Source organism: Myxine glutinosa, chromosome 7 (assembly GCF_964187855.1).
Source record: "Myxine glutinosa chromosome 7, kmMyxGlut1.1, whole genome shotgun sequence".
Taxonomy (NCBI): Eukaryota; Metazoa; Chordata; class Myxini; order Myxiniformes; family Myxinidae; genus Myxine; species Myxine glutinosa.
Genome location: NC_136267.1, coordinates 83,197,768 through 83,212,136, shown reverse-complemented (window position 1 = coordinate 83,212,136; position 14,369 = coordinate 83,197,768). Strand labels below are relative to the sequence as shown.

General features: G+C 49.5%; 1 long non-coding RNA gene across 1 annotated transcript in view; it reads right to left on the bottom strand.

The window, feature by feature from the left end:
* Positions 1 to 423: 423 nt before the first annotated feature.
* LOC137430573 (uncharacterized) overlaps positions 424 to 14,369 on the bottom strand; it is a 110,769-nt gene continuing 96,823 nt past the window's right edge. Inside the window, exon 4 of the long non-coding RNA XR_013623963.1 lies at positions 424 to 464. This is a non-coding gene — a long non-coding RNA (uncharacterized LOC137430573). The remainder of the gene's footprint in view (positions 465 to 14,369) is intronic.

Genomic DNA, 14,369 nt, shown 5'->3' with positions numbered 1-14,369 from the left:
GGTTGTATTATAATCGAAAATGTGATAGAAATCATATGAAAATGAGACCTTGTAAATCTATGGAAAACCATTATTAATATATAAATGTTGAACGGTTTTTCTTCGAAAGATCAAAAGCTATATTACCAGGGACGTTATCCTCCAAAGACGACTTAATACATTTATTGCAACATGAGGAAGTCTGGAGTCTTAAGCTGAGGAACATGCTCTTTTCGAGAAATGGTTATACGTATGTGGTTCCGATCAGACACCCAGCATGTGGTGAATGCACAACGACAATAACCTTAAACCCAAAGCGAAGCCAAACTCGTGTGATAAGATTATCGAGCACGTTCTCTGTATTTGTGGTTTCATCTGCAAAGCTGCCACAAAGGTGGTGGTTCATGCACCCAATGGCAGCATGGAGTTCAGGGTGCCCCGGAAGGAGGGGGTGGAGGCATGTGCTGGTGCAGGCACGACAGGAACTGCATGCAATCAGCAAAAGGGATGGCACATGGAGGAAATTGGCAGCAGTTTCTGAGAAAGGTAATGCAGCTTCAACTCTATGACCTGTGTGGTGATCCTTCAGACCAAAACAAGTTGAAAAAATGCTGTTAAGAGAGCGAGCTGCACCTGTTGTATTACAAATTACAATATGCCATTTGTTTTGAACAGCCTGTACCGTTTTGCCAAGATGGAAGTCGTAAAATTAAGATGATTATTTAAGCATACAATAAAAAAATGTAATTATATATAGTGACTTTTTTTTACTCCAATATACTTTATGTATACTGTATATATATATATATATATATATATATATATATATATATATATATATATATATATATATATATATATATATATATATATACATACATACATACATACATACATATATATATGTATAATTAATTGATTATACACATCCAAAATTCTGGGCCAATTTCCAAGAAATTTGCTGTACTACATTATTTTCACATGCGGAAATGTCACATTAAGAACTTTCAATTCTTAATCAAATTAATATAGGAACATGAATGATGGCGCTTTCGGCAATCGAGTGTTATTATATACATCACATGACTCCATTGGTGAGGAGAGAGGCGGAGCTTGGATTGCGCCTGCCTGTTCAAATGTCGTTACTCTGTCAGGAATATAACCTGTTGCATTAAAAAAAACCTATATTTGAATTTTGCAGAATGGAAACAAGTACAGATATATTCGAAGTAAACCACCCCACGCCAAATAAATAAATGAGTTATCCTCCAGCTTGCAATAAAAGGCTGCCCGGCAATACCGCCATTCATCGCATGGAGATGGAAATGGGAGGGAGTAGTGTACAATAATTATTGTTGAATTTTTTTTAATTTTTTTGATAATTTTTTTTTGATTTAATTTTTTAATTTAATTGATAAATTTTTGGATTAATTGCATAATGAAAATAAATAAATAATTAATTTCTTAATCAATTGGCTAATAGCATACCGAACCCACAACTGCTTCATCCGAATCCGCAACTTTTCGAAAATTAATTAATTATGTAACTAATCCAAAAGATTAAATAATTAATCCATTAATTGATTAATCAACAAATCCAAAATACCCTTAAAGCCAAATCACTTGGTCATTGTTGTGTCCAAATAGCTTCCTCGCTCACACGCCCCCATGCCAAATAAATAAATAACATCCTCCGGCGCGAAATTGCCGGGGCGCCTTTAACGCTCGGCGATACCACCTTGCAGCACATAGAGACGGTATTGGGAGGGAGAGGTGTACAATAATTGATTGATTAATTGCATAATTAAAATCAATAAACATTAATCGTAAAATAATTTCTTAATCAATTGGCTAATAGCATACATACCTCAACCACCAGTGTTTCATCCGAAGCTGTAACTTTTTGAAAATTAATTAAATAAGTCATTAATCAAAAAAAAAAATCATTGAATAATTGACTAATCAATAAATAATTAATCCATTAAACTACCGTAAAACTTTTGGCAGAGTCTTCGCAAGCATGATGGCTTTCACATGCACCTCCGAAATGCTGACGTCACCGCCTTGTTGCCGACGATCTGGGACCCAATCGAGCAGTTTGGCCTCGAGCTCGGGATGAGCGGCCGCATGACCCCGTTCGGCCATTTTGCTTCGTGGGAGCGACTGCAGAGGCTCCTTCTGTCGTCTCCATAATCTGATGTTCACCTCAGATATTCCGTCCAATTCCCGCCCAGCACCTCTGTTGCCGTGATCTTCAGCGTATCAGACAATGTTTAGTTTTGGAGCCGCGGTGTATGATTGTCGTCGAGACCTCATGGTTAATTACGGTAAGAAAACTAGTGGAAATAGAAGTAGCTGGTAAATCTATATTATATATAGGTCTATAGAATGCGTATTATATATAGGTCTATAGATTTTTACACTGCGACAAAAGTCCAAGTTGGGATTGCGCACAGGGATTATGCACAGGGCTCGTTGTAGTCGAAGTTTTACGGTATCCTTTATAGCCAAATCACTTGGTCATTGTCATGTCCAAATATCAGCTTCCTAACTCAAAAGGTGCCTGAGATATTGCCCAGATGAGAAAGGAAATAAATAAGTACTTAATTAATCGATAATAATTAAGTAATTAATCAAAAAAACAAAAAATACAGTTTTTCCAAAGCTCTTGTGCACTATTTTGCCAAAATTTCAGCTTCCTAGCTCAAAGGATGGCTGAGATATCGCTCGACCAAACAACAAACAAACACACAAATGAAACATCGGTCAGAGACCGAGGACTTGCCGGATTGTACTTGTTTATCGGCCATTTTGAATCAAGTTTTTTGGTTTTTCCAAGATTACGGCCGAACCAAGTGACCAATGACATCATCATTATTTGTTTTCTAAACTAATTTATTCCTAGATTATGCTCAATAAATTTCATCTTTATTGGATGAAGTTTTGTACTCGTCGAATTATGACGTCATAATGGAGGCACATATGACATCATCATTAACATATTTTATTCCACATGGAGAGTTCTTTACAATGAGCCATGTCTCAATTTTTTCTATTCAGCACTTTCGGGGATATAGAGGTGCAAAGATTTTCGGTTTTTCCAAGATGGCGGCCGAACCACGTGACCGATGACGTCATCTTTTTTTTTTCTCCACCAGTTTATGCTGACATTGCGCTCAAGAAATTGCATTGCATCTTGATTGGATGAAGTTTTGTACTTGTCGAATTATGACGTCATAATGGAGGCCTTGGGCCTAGAGAATTAAAAATTGGGCACAGTCTATTCCAGGGCAAGACAAATATGTGTGTAAAGTATGGCGATGCTATGTGCAACCATGTAGACGTAGTACTGCGCACAAACAGACAGGCAGACAAACTAACCAATCAACATACTTGCCGGAATCTTTTCCAGCAAGTAACAAGAAAACAAACAAGAAACCGTCGTGAAAACTGAGTACTCCCTTTCAGCACACGTCATCGCCAGGCCCCCTTCAGTGCCCAGTGATAACGTCATGCAGTGCCTGGAGATGGAATAGGAAAGGAGAGGTGTACAATTAATAATATTAATAATATATTGAAGGAGCTGGGGCTCCCACGTCGATCGGAAGAATGGACGCGACAAAAAGCTGGAATTCATCCGAGTTGCTTTAATCAAACCAAACACTCAGGCACTCTGAAAAGCCCGTTTATCGGGCAGCAATATATATACATATTATCCCGGAGCGTTTGCCCAGGAAAGGCGAGAGGGGGCGTGGCCCAGCGTCCTGGCTGCGGCCTGGCAAGTTGAGGGCGAGCCTGCCCGGGCGTCCTGGACGAGCCCGGCATGGTGATCGCTCCGCGTCCTTGATAGGTGCAAGGCGATTGTGAAAACCCAGCGGTAGCCGCTACACACGTCCCCCCAGAATCGACTTGCACCGGCAGGGTCAATTTGAGGGGGGTCCTGATGACCCGGCCGAAGCGACCCCTGGTGGGTCGTGGGAGGGGGTCCGGTGTGGTGGTGGGCGGTCGAGTGGGGGGCACCGTGGACGGGGGGCGGCCTCGCCGCGGCGGAAGGGCCACCCGTGGTGGGTGGTCGACGTCCACGTGCGCCGGTTTGAGGCGGTCCACAGAAATCCGGTCCGGCCGGCCGCCAAAGTCGACGATGAAAGACTTGTCGCCTCGTCGCAGGACCCGGAAGGGCCCGTCGTACGGCGGCCGGAGTGGCCCCCGATGTGCGTCGTGACGCACAAAAACATACTCCGCTGTGCGAAGTGCTGGGGGGACATAGGACTGGGGGTCACCGTGGTGGGATGTTGGCACGGGGGCAAACCGTCGGGCGGCCTCCTGGAGGTCCAAGCGCTGGTGAGCTGCGGACCAGGGACTTGTAGCGTCGGGCACGAATTCGCCCGGGACGCGTAGCGCCTGGCCATAGACCAGCTCGGCGGTGGATGCCTGGAGGTCCTCCTTGGGGGCCGTGCGAAGGCCCAAAAGGACCCACGGGAGCCGGTCGGCCCACCCGTCGTCCTGGAGGCCGGCCATGAGTGCGGCCTTCATGGAACGGTGAAACCGCTCACACAACCCGTTGGCTTGAGGGTGGTAGGCCGTGGTGCGGTGCAGAGTGACTCCCAACGAGCGGGCGACCGCACCCCAAAGTTCGGACGTGAACTGTGGGCCGCGGTCGGAAGAGATGTCCGCCGGTGCGCCGAAGCGCGCGACCCAGTTGGCGATGAACGCCTGCGCCACGTCGGCGGTGGTGGTGGAGGTGAGGGGCACGGCCTCCAGCCACCTGGTGGTCCTGTCCACCATGGTGAGCAGGTGGGTGAACCCCCGCGATGGGGGCAGGGGACCCACCAGGTCCACGTGGACGTGGTCGAAACGCCGCTCGGGCATGGTGAAAGGAGCCAATGGAGCCAGGGTGTGACGGTGGACCTTGGCCCGCTGGCAGGCTGTGCAGGCGTTGGCCCAGTCGCGGACGTCTCGTCGCAACCCGTGCCAGACGAAGCGTGCCGACACCAGCTTCTGGGACGCCTTCCGGCCTGGGTGTGAGAGGTCGTGGAGGGAAGCGAAAATGCGGCGCCGCCAGGAGACCGGCACGATGGGGCGCGGTCGGCCCTGGGAGACGTCGCAAAGCAGGACCGTGCCCGCGAAGGGGACGTCAGCCAAGCGGAGGCCCGTGTCTGCCACCCTGAGCGCCTGCACCGTGCCGTCGGTGGTCTGGTCTGTCACCATCAGGGTGAAATCCACGCCGAGGTGGACGGCGTTGGCGCTGGCCCGAGAAAGGCAGTCGGCCACGGTGTTGTCTTTCCCGGCGACGTGCCGGATGTCCGTGGTGTATTCCGACACGGCGGAGAGGTGGCGCTGCTGGCGGGCCGACCACGGCTCCGTGACCTTGGCCATTGCGAAAATCAATGGCTTGTGGTCGACAAAGGCCGTGAATGGGCGGCCCTCCAGGAGGTGGCGAAAATGCCGGACGGCCAGGTACAGCCCGAGGAGCTCGCGGTCGAACGTGCTGTACTTCAGCTCGTTGGGCAGGAGTTGCCGGCTGAAGAATGCGAGCGGCTGCCAGGCCCCGTTCACCCATTGCTCATGGACCGTGCCCACGGCGTAGTCGGAGGCGTCCGTGGTGAGGGCGATGGGGGCATGGGGTACCGGGTGGGCCAGCAGCGTGGCGTTGGCGAGGGCCTGTTTCACGCCGGCAAAAGCCACGTCCATGTCCGTGGACCAGACGACGTCGTGCTTCGCCGGCTGGCCTCGGAGGGCGGCGTACAAGGGCCGCATGAGTTGCGCCGCTCGGGGCACGAAGCGGTGGTAGAAGTTCACCATCCCGAGGAACTCCTGCAGCGCCTTGACGGAGCGGGGGCGCGGGAAAGCAGCGATGGCCTCGACTTTGGCCGGCAGCGGCACAGCGCCGTGCCGGGTGATGCGGTGGCCCAAAAAGTCGATCGTCGCCGCACCAAAGTGACATTTGGCCGGGTTGACAATCAGGCCATGCTCGCTGAGGTGGCCGAAGAGCGTCCGGAGGTGGAGGAGGTGCTCGGCTCTGGACGTGCTGGCGACGAGGATGTCGTCCAGGTAGGTGAAGAGGAACGGCAGGTCGCGCAGCACGCCGTCCATCAGGCGCTGGAACGCCTGCGCCGCGTTTTTGAGGCCGAAGGGCATCCGGAGGAAATCAAAGAGGCCGAAAGGTGTGATCACGGCCGTCTTCGGGATGTCGGCCGAGCGGACGGGCACCTGGTGGTACCCCCGAATCAGGGTCCACTTTAGAAAAAATGGTCCGCCCCACCAACCGGGCGGAAAAATCCTGGATGTGCGGGACGGGGTACCTGTCGGGGGTAGTGGCGTCGTTGAGGCGGCGGTAGTCGCCGCATGGCCGCCATCCGCCCCCCGGCTTCGGGACGATGTGCAACGGCGAGGCCCAGGCACTGCCGGAGTGCCGTACGATGCCGAGGCGCTCCAGCGCCGTGAACTCGGCCTTGGCGACGGCGAGTTTGGCGGGGTCGAGACGGCGAGCCCGGGCGTACACCGGCGGGCCCGTAGTGGGGATGTGATGCTCGATGCCGTGCCTCACCGCGATGGCCGAAAACGTCAGCCGCGTGAGGGCCGGGAACTCCGCGAGGAGACGTGCGAAGTCGTCCGCCAATGGGAGGGCGCAGGAAAACTCGGTGGGTGCGGCCCGGCTCAAGGCGCACGCCAGGGAGCTGAAAGTCTCGGCGTTGACGAGACGCCGGCGTTTCACGTCTACCAGCAGCCCGTGGGCGCACAAGAAATCGGCCCCGAGCAAAGCCATGGGGATGTCCGCCGTCACGAACTCCCAGTGAAAGAGCTGGCTGCCGAAGCGGAGGGCAACGGTGCGTTGGCCGAAAGTGCGGATGGCGGAGCCGTTGGCCGCGACCAATGGGGGGCCGCAGACGGCGGCCCGCCTGTTCCCCGCCGAAGCGGGAATGACGCTCAGCTGGGCGCCGGTGTCGCAGAGGAAGCGCCGCCCCGACGCTCGGTCCGCGATGAACAGCAGGTTTCCGGAACGGCCGGTGTTCATTGCTGGGAGGGAACGCCGGCTCCCCCATTTCCCGGGGTCGAACGTGCACGGGGGTCGGCATGATCGGGCCTGCCGCCCGAACCTGGCGTGGAAATAGCACCAGGCCGGGTCCGGCGGGGGGTCCAGTCGACGCGTCGGGACCGGGCGACACGGCGTCGCCGCTGCCAGTCGTGCCGGCCCGGCGGTCTCCGGGAAGGAGACTGCGTCGCGGGCATCGGGCGGGTGGGTGGGAAGGCTCCCGGCCACCACCCCGACGAGCTGGCTCGCCGCTCTGGCGAGCTGGCTTGCCGAAGCGATCTTGTCGGCCTCCTTGGCGAGGTCGCGTGGGTTTACGATGGTCGTACCTGCCAGGGCGACCCGTACCGGGGCCGGGAGCTGGCGAAGAAAGAGCTCCTGAAACAGGAAATCCGAGGGGTGCTCGCCAAGCAACGCGAGCATGTAGTCCATGCGCTCGGACGGGCGCGTATCGCCGAGCTCCGGTAGGTCGAGCAGGCGTCGTGCGCGCTCAGCCAGGGAAAGGGCGAACGCGCCCAGCAGAAGTGCCTTGATGGCGTCGTACTTGCCGTCAGCGGGCGGGTACTGGAGGAAGCTCAGGCAGCGGGCGGTGGTCGCGGAGCCGAGCGCGGCGACCACGTAATGGTAGCGGGTGGCGTCCTCCGTGATGCCACGCAGGGCGAACTGGGAGTCCGCCTGCGTGAACCAGACAGTGACATGTGCTTCCCAGAAGGTGGGCAGCTTGAGGGACACTGCGGTGTCCATTGCCGTGTTGCAAATTCGGGGTCACCAGTGAAGGAGTCCGGACTCCAGCAGAATACGGATAAAAATATGGCAAGGCACAAACTCGTCCGAGAAGATGTTTATTCGTAAAACCAACTCGGGAACACTAAAAAGCCCATTTATCGGGCTGCCTTATAAAGCAAAACCAAAAACCGAAACCGAAACCGAAAGCCACGCCTCTCAAGCGAGGCGTGCTTTGGTGGTCATGTGATCCACAGGTGTAGCTCATTATACCCGCAAGCGCGGCACGCTTTGGCGGTCACGTGACCAGCCACTCTGGCGCCGTGGATCCCCGCCGGTGACGTCACCGGCTGGAGCAAGGAGATTCTGATGCCGGTCTTGCTTGGGGGACCCATGGGTCGCTACAATATCACCTTTATCTATCAATATTGCTGAAATTAAGCTCAAATAGCTGTATGTTGTAATTTGTTGAAAAAGTCAAAACTTTACATGGGGTGTACTTACTTTTTCACATGACTGTATATACATATATATATATATATATATATATATATATATATATATATATATATATATATATATATATATATATATATATATATTGTGACGTGTTCCTCCCCGACCCCCTGGTCATGGTGTACCTCCGAATCCCGAGACGAGCCACGGCAGAAAAATATGTTATTCTGTGTTAGAAATCAATAGTGAAACCACACCAATGATTTTACACTAACAAATGTATTAAAAATCACACACAAGAATAATGGTACAACCAAGAGCAATCCAGAGTGCACTCTATATATCTTAGGATGGTACCATCAACTAAAGTCAGATAACTCACTGCGCTCCACGTGAGTGCAAAAAGGACACTCCTCAATGTCTCTATAACCTTCTCCAAGTCGAAGTTGATTCGCTCCAGTGATCGCTAGACCGATGTCCAGTCGAAACCCGAATCCCGCTGTCCAGTCGAGACCCGAACTCCGTACAGATGGCAATGGCAGTCACACAGCCGAAACTGTATAAAGGCGCCCTCCAGAGGAGCACGTTCACAGCTCAATCAGCAAACCGCAACGTAATTGGAGACGACGCGGTCGCGCACACACATCCCCGACAGACGATAGGATGTTGAGAAGAGCTGACGCATAGCAAAACCTTTGTCGGTGAATGAAGCACGAGGTTCAAAATGGCCGACGGCTCTTACTTGAGTCGATGTGACCAGGCAAGGATTCGTCGGAATCTCAGCCTAAACCTGACTATGCAGATTTCTCAATCCCAGCGATAATACCTATCGCAGGATGTCCATTCAAGGAACTCAAAATTCCCTCGCGACCTTCGTTAGACAACGCTCGCTACAGAGCTCGACGTCACGCGTCTTGTCCGACTTTGCTCGCCACGCCTCTTCTTCTTCCCCTCGTCGTCTTCCGGTTCGGTTTCCTGTATCATTTAAAGTTAACCTTTTTAACTTTTGATAACTGTTCATGAATACTAAACCTTTTGAAGATAATAATAGTACATAATATCAGAAATATGTCAAGTGGGTGAAAATCACAACAACGGAAGCGACGAATCCGTAACACTTCCCCCCCTCAAGAAAGAAAGTTTGAACACAGCAAAAACTTTCTTTGCCGGCAAACTCCTTAAACAAACAAAAGTAAACTCACAACCAAATCATCAATTCCTGTGAGCACAACAATCCATATTTCCCAAAAATATAGCAACAAAATTCCCCACAACCCACAGAGATTTCCAAAGTTAATTCACTCTGGACAAAGCATCAGCAACGACATTGCCCTTTACATGTTCAATTTCCAAGTTGAACCCCTGCAAAGCCAAACTCCATCTCATCAACCTCTGATTTTTTTATTTTTAGTTTCTTTTGAATGAAGGTTAAGGGGTTGTGATCAACAATCCAAAGTCAAGCAAATCTACAGCACTTTTCCCGGGAGGCTGAGCTGAGAGCCAGGTTCCATGGTGGTTGGGTGGTGAGGCCTGGAAGTATTCACTACAAGGACGCCTTTAGGAACGTGGAGTTCACAGTTAATCCGTTTAGGAAAGTTCACTACATGGACGCCTTTAGGAACTTTAGTTCCTTTAGGAATGCCTTTAGTTCACGGTTAATCCGTGTAGGAATCTTGGCTCGGCTGCTCCGCAGCATTCAGTGCTTCAACTCTTCCGAACTTTCATAATAATCACGGTTGGACCGCTTGTCACTGTAGTCACATGAATAGCGGTCTCCTTCTCGGCCACTACTCTGATAATCATTCCTTCGGGAGCTGCCGTAACTCTGGGAGCCTCCATAGTAATATCAACTGCGGCCACCACCAAAACCACTACTCCCACGTTGTCCTCCTCTGTAGCCCCCTCGACACCTATGAAATGCCTTCTCTACTGTTATGGTCCGACCCTCCAACTCCTTGTTATTCAGATCCTTTTCTGCATCTCTGGCGTCCTTTGTGTTTTCAAACGTGACAAAGCCAAACCCTCTTGACTTTTGTGTCTCCCTGTCTTTTATCAGCAGCACTTCCAAAAGCGGGCCATATTTGCCGAAGACAGAGGCCAGAACATCTTTCCTTGTTTTGAAGTTCAGTCCACCTACAAAGAGCTTGCCAACATTGCCTCCATCCCTGACTTGGGTAGTGTTACTTTCCATACAAGGCTTTTTAACAAACATCGGGTTACCAGAAACTTGACCACCGGCCAAATCATTCCCGATAACAAAAGATACTCCCTCTACAGGAAGAGTGGCTTGTAGACCTATGGTGACCGGTCCTGACACCAAATCAGACTCTAAATGGATGACATGAAGTGGAGCTTTAACACAGCCACCAACCCCCTGTAAACGAACACTAACACCAGTTGCCGTCTTCTCTGACAATGGCAAAATGCCTTCAAGCATCAAAGATTGATGTGCTCCTGTGTCCCTCAATACCCTAACCGGTTTCTGGTTAGTCGAGTCTCCATCCAGTGACACAAACCCCTCTGAAATAAATGGTTGGTAACCCTTTTGAGGGCGATTTCTCACATTTGCCATTGCATTCGGAGTTGTACTAGTCTGACTCCACTCCTGATTTTGCCTTTCCATAGCATAACATCGGGAGATCAAGTGTCCAGGTTTCTTGCAAAAAGCGCAAGTAGGCCCGGAGGAGAAACTCGTGGTTTGCCTCGAGCCCCCCGGAGGATAAGTCCGCCTTGGAACTGGAGACCTCTGATCCCTGAGAGTTGCGGTATCAGATCTGTCCTCATAGTCATCTCTAGGCCGCCCCCATGAATCTTCGTTCTCCGCACCGGATGCATCATAACTCTCCGGGCGAACTCTAGGTGGGAAGTTAGGTTTATGGAACCTCATCCTGTGTGTTAAGGCATAGTCATCTGCCATGGTTGCTGCCTCATACAACTTTGGTACTTTCCTTTCCTCCAGATGTACTTTAATGTCCTCGTGGACACACTGTTGGAATTCCTCCACCAGGATCAATTGTCGCAATAGTTCGAAGTCTTTCCCAACCCCTTTTGAATCACACCACCGATCAAACATGGTTTCTTTCATTCTGGCAAACTCCACATGGGTCTCACTCTCCCTCTTCCTGGCATTCTGGAATTTTTGCCGGTAAGCTTCAGGGACCAACTCATAGGCTTTGAGAATGGTTTTCTTCACTATGTCATAATCTGCACATTGGTCAATCGGTAAAGCCGAATAAATATCTTGAGCTTTACCCACCAGAACACTTTGCACTAACATGGTCCAGGACTCCTCAGGCCATTTTAGCATTCGAGCCACTTTCTCAAAGTGTAAAAAAAAACTTGGCTACCTCCTTTTCATTGAAGGGTGGAACCAGCCTCACATGTCTGCCAACATCCTAGGTGTTCTGACTAGGTGTCGAACCAGTCGGCATGGATGGTACCTCTCCCCGTTCTTTCATTAAATCCAGCTCCTTGAGTTTAATTTCCTGCTGAAGCGCCAAGTCCCGTTCCCTTAACTCCCTTTCGGCTTTTCTCTCCTCTGCTCTTTTGTCTTCTAACCTTTCCTCGAGTTATCTTTCAACACTCCTTTCCTGAGTTCCCGTTCCTGTGCTGCTCTTCTTTCCTCGAGTTCTCTTGCAACTCTCCTTTCCTCTGCTTTTTTCTCTTCTAACCTTTCCTGGCTCTGCAGTTGCATCTCCAGTTTCCGGAGCTCCACATTTTCTTGTTCCTCGGGTAACCAATCCAAGGCTACCTCTTTCCATGTTCCTAATTCCACCATAGATTCTATCACCACTGTCTGCATCTCTATTTTCTTCATTTTAGTTCAGACCTCCAAGCTAAAATGTTTGGCCAATATCAAGAGTTCCGATTTTTGTAACGCTCGGAACTGTGCCTCACTAGGGGACGCTGCAAACTTTTCGGCATCAAACAACATGGCGACTATCAGTTAACACCTGTTAACCTTCACACAAGAAATTTCAAAAAAAACAACAAAAAAAAATATTTTTTTTTTGGGAAAAATTTGGGAATGTTGGAAAACGTTCCAAATTTGGGAATTCTGGGAATGTTAGGGAATTCTTTCCCGGACGAAATTTAGGGAATTTAATCCACAGTACGAGATTTAGGGAATTTAATCAGCAAAGCCGAGCCCCCAATTTCTCCCCAGTACGAACCCCCAATTTCAATCTGGGTCAAACCCGAACGGATGTTATTAGGGAATTTTTTTATCCCAGATGAAGACCCAATTTCGAGCCCACGAGTCAATTGGACGAGCCCCCAATTTCTGTTACGTGTTCCTCCCCGACCCCCTGGTCACGGTTCCTTAACTGGTGTCCTTAACCTTACTGGTGTCCTTCCTTAACCTCCGAATCCCAAGAGGAGCCACGGCAGAAAAATATGTTATTCTGTGTTAGAAATTAATATTGAAACCACACCAATGATTTTAAACGAACAAATGCTGTATTAAAAATCACACACAAGAATAACGGTACAACCGCAATTGTTTTTATGTTTTGCTATGCATTATGTTTTGCACTCTGTCAAAGCGTCTTTGGGCTCCCTGAAAAGCGCTATATAAAATAAATGCATTATTATTATTATTATTATTAACCAATAGCAATCCAGAGTGCACTCAATATATCTTAGGATGGTACCATCAACTAAAGTCAGATAACTCACTGCGATCCGCATGAGTGCAAAAAGGACACTCCTCAATGTCTCTATAACCTTCTCCAAGGCGAAGTTGATTCGCTCCAGCGATCGCTAGACCGATGTCCAGTCGAAACCCAAATCCCGCTGTCCAGTCGAGACCCGAACCCCGTACAGATGGCAATGGCAGTCACACAGCCGAAACTGTATAAAGGCGCCCTCCAGAGGAGCACATTCACAGCTCAATCAGCAAACCGCAACGTAATTGGAGACGACGCGGTCGCGCACACACATCCCCGACAGATGATAGGATGTTGAGAAGAGCTGACGCGGTAAAGCTGAGCTGAGAGCTGAGCTGAACGAAGCACGAGTTTCGAAATGGCCGACGGCTCTTACTTGAGTCGATACGACCAGGCAAGGATTCGTCCGAATCTCAGCCTAAACCTGATTGCGCAGATTTCTCAATCCCAGCGATAATACCCATCGCAGGATGTCCTTTCAAGGAACTCAAAATTCCCTCGCGACCTTCGTTAGACAACGCTCGCTACGGAGCTCGACGTCATGCGTCTTGTCCGACTTTTCTCACCACGCCTCTTCTTCTTCCCCTTGTCATCTTCCGGTTCGGTTTCCTGTATCATTTAAAGTTAACCTTTTTAACTTTTGATAACTGTTCATGAATACTAAACCTTTTGAAGATAATAATCGTACATAATATCAGAAATATGTCAAGTGGGTGAAAACCACAACAACGGAAGTGACGAATCCGTAACAATATATATATATATATCTCTATATATAAAGGAGGAGTGTCTGTATGTGTGTGTGTGTGTCTGTCTGGATGTCCGCTCATAACTCAAGAACCACACATCGGAGAAAAGTTTTAGACACAGATTCGGAATCAGCATAAAATCCCGGTGGTTTTAGGCTATGTTTTATTTTAATATCAACAAACAAACAACAAACACCTTTAGAGGCCATTTTTCCCCGCAAAGCGGGGGTTGGCCTTTTTCGGGCACCGTGGTTGTTGTTGTTTTTTGGTTCCCTTTTTGAAGCAATGTTTTACGGCCGGATGCCCTTCCTGCCGCCAACCCTTTTTGTCACCTTTTACGACAAGCAGGGAATTACCAGTGAACTGGTACTCAGTTCTATTTCAAGTTTTATTTTAATATCAATGGTTTAAAAAAACCGCGCCAGCTGCAATTCCATGGTGTAGTTTGTGGTGGCGCTAGACGTTCGGGGTGTATTGCAATGGTTTGTCGGGTTTGGCTGTGGGTCCAGAATAGCTCCCATTTCCTTATGTTCTTCCACTTTTATTTTGATTCTTCTGTTACAACGCCTTCCTTATCTACCTTATATCCCCCCGACGAGGCCTCCACATAATTTCATGCGGCAGAATTTCGTGCATTTTGAGTGAAAGAAGTGAGACGAAGTTGTAGGAGGAAGAAGGTCACTGTGGAAGGTCACTGTGGAGGCCTCGATCGTGAGTGGAAATGGCGGGAATTGCGTTTGTATCGCAAAGTAAAGGATCTGCATT